This window comes from Pinus tabuliformis, chromosome 5_2, assembly GCF_031772625.1.
Source record: "Pinus tabuliformis cultivar Carrire ecotype Pingquan chromosome 5_2, CPIR1, whole genome shotgun sequence".
Classification (NCBI taxonomy): domain Eukaryota; kingdom Viridiplantae; phylum Streptophyta; class Pinopsida; order Pinales; family Pinaceae; genus Pinus; species Pinus tabuliformis.
In genome coordinates, this window is record NC_142306.1 from 759,991,652 (window position 1) to 759,994,719 (window position 3,068).

Below are 3,068 nucleotides of genomic sequence, written 5' to 3' on the forward strand. Positions count from 1 at the left end.
TGTATTCGGGGATCATCTAGCACAAGAGGTTAGTTTTGAATATTTGGTCTAATTTTCAACTACAAGCTTTGATTTGATTTGGTTTCCAATTCGATACACCAAGGGAGTTTTGAAAAAACGCATATCCTTTTCATTAATATAAAATTTTAAATTTAAAAGTAAAAAATTAACAATTAATTTTATATATCCTTTGGACATGGAGGTAATTTTATGAGATATATTGCGGCTATTTTTATTAGATAACTTTTTCATTATCATTCACGATGGTAATATATTTGTCAGAATACAGTAAAATAGACATGTTATTTCATTTTCATATATAGATATATATACATACAGGTCATCCTTATTTCGATTGCTGATTCCCCGAAGCAATCTACTTAACCTCAGGGATACATCAAAATAAAAGGTCTTCTCTGCACTTATCCAACTGGTGTTTCATTCCCATCCTCTTAGAAAAACTGAGTCTAAAACCCTCACTAGAATTTTGAAGTTTTCTTCATATTGGTATCATCACAGCCAAATGTCGCTTGTTGTGCAAGAGCTTAGAGATGTTGAATTGAGCCATGCGCTTGACCGGTTTCCACTCGGAGTTTCATCAACAAGTCTGTCCCTCGGACCAGCGATAGCGGCACACTCAACAACTTCTCTACTACACTCGTCCATAAACGCAGCCATATGGACGTCAGGGAGAGGACCTGCACCATCCAGTATTTGACACACTTGCCGTATCCCTAGCCTTGCCTTCGGCTCGGTTTTGGAGCACAATAATCCCATCTTCAACGCCTTCTCCATCTCGTCTGCGTCGTATTCATTCCCCAGCTTCGGATCTGCTGCATCTAGGAGACTCGCATGGGCGTACAGCTCCCACACCCAGTCCACCAAATATTGTTGTTCGGCGTCCTTAGATAGGTCCACGGGCTTCCTCCCGCACGCCACTTCCAACAGCAGAATGCCAAAGCTGAACATGTCAGAGCCCGGTGTGGCCTTTGCCGTTTTTGTGAGCTCCGGTGCTATGTATCCCAGCGTTCCCACCACATGAGTCGTTCCAGGATTCTCGCTGTGTTCATACAGTCGGGCGAGGCCGAAGTCCCCCAGCCGCCCGTTGAGCTCCGAATCCAGCAACACGTTGCTGGACTTGATGTCTCTGTGGATGACCCTCTTCTCCCATTCCTCGTGCAGATACAGCAGCCCCGCAGCCACGCCCTTCAAGATCGCGTATCGCTGACGCCATGGCAGGATGGTCTTCGGGTTCCCGAATATGAGTTTATCCAGGCTACCGTTGGACATGTAGTCGTAAACGATGAATAGCTGCTTCTTCATCCTACACCACCCCCGGAGTTGAACCAGGTTCCTGTGCTGCATTCGGCCCATGGTGGAGATCTCTGCCACGAAACCTTTCATTCCCTCTGTGAACTCCGTCGTTAAAGATTTCACCGCGATTTCCTGGCCGCTGGACGGGAGAACGCCCCTGTACACCTTGCCAAAACCCCCTTGCCCCAAAATGTTCTCGTCACGGAACCCGTTCGTGGCGATGCTTAGATCCTTGTAAGCGAATCTATGAGGCCAGAACTCTTCCTCCCAATCTTCTATTGTTTCTCTGTTCTTGGCTTTTTCTAAAAACCCTACCGCAACAGCCAACAAGAAGAAAACCAGAGCAGTCAATGTAATACCAGATATGAACCCCGCGCTCGGATGCTTGTCATGCCTATCATCAAACGAAGGGAGACGAGAGGTATCAAGTGGGGGCGCTGTGCCTTCTGGTGAAGCTCCAAGCGAGAACGTAATGATCTTCGATGTGATTTCCCGTAGCCGCTGAAAAGCCAACGAACATCTTCTCTTGCAGAACGCTCTGCAGATCTATTTTCTGAGATATGAGCGGTTTCTGCGGTCTCGGCAAGCCGACCAATGTTATAGTAACGTTGATCTCGCTTCTCAGATTATCGTAATCGATCCAGGCCTGTATGTTGCGTCCGCTCTTGAGGCTCAATTCATGGAAATGCTCCCCATTCCAATACCCGGCTGTCTCGGTCCGCACTGAAATGAGGTTGTTGATATCCAACCCCACGTGGTTGCCGTTGGGGTCATTCAACGACACACCTTGGTTCGTATCGAACTCCACTGCGAACAAGTGATTGTATGGCTTCCCATTGCTGGTAACATTAAGCAAGCCCAGAAACTCGGATGATAGACTCCCCATGAGAGTTGTGTAGGGTGTGACGATGAAGGCCATTCCGTGCCCGCCTTCGTCAGAGCGGGGATGCACCATGCTGAAAACAAAGGTAGTGCTGAAGGAGGAAAGCGTCCCGTTGCTTTTCATCCGCACAGGAGTTGAATACAGCGCCCGCCCGAGCACCCAGTGCGTGTGATTTGTGAGGGCAAGGACGGATTGGGAGGGCATGAGTGAAGCACCTGCCTCCAAGATCAAGTTGGTTCCATTGAATCGGTCGAAGACAAAAGTAGTAGGAAAAGCTGGGATAACGGGGGAGGTGAAGGCTACGGGAATGAAGCTGATCGCCCATAGTGCTAGAAAATTGCAGGACTCCATGTATTTTTCTCTAGAACCATGGAAGCTGCAACATTACAGATATTATAGATACACTCTGACGACACGACGATTTCCTAGGAGAAAGTCGAAGGTAAAAGTAATAGGAAAACTGGTATGAAAAGGGGAGTTGGTGAGGTAGAGAAACTTGTTGGAACTTGGACTGGATGACTTCTGAGAATAGGTAGGTACATAACAGTGTCAGTTAACGAGTCCAGAGAAATAGAAATACAATACAAAGTCAAATAAAAATCCAAACGTAGGTACAAAAATTGATATTATAATTAGAAAATGGTAAAGTAAAAAGGCAGTTGGCGAGGTAGAGAAACTTGTTGGAACTTGGACTGGATGACTTCTGAGAATAGGTAGGTACATAACAGTGTCAGCTAACGAGTCCAGAGAAATAGAAATACAATACAAAGTCAAATAAAAATCCAAACGTAGGTAAAAAATTGATATTATAATTAGAAAATGGTATGAATTCTTCAATTTATATCTCTTTCCTTTAGGTTGTTTAAGATGG

At 45.5% G+C, this 3,068-nt stretch overlaps 1 pseudogene; it reads right to left on the reverse strand.

Moving 5' to 3' along the window:
* Positions 1 to 438: 438 nt before the first annotated feature.
* Positions 439 to 2,505, reverse strand: LOC149161501 (L-type lectin-domain containing receptor kinase IV.4 pseudogene; annotated as a pseudogene).
* Between the last annotated feature and the right edge of the window lie 563 nt (positions 2,506 to 3,068).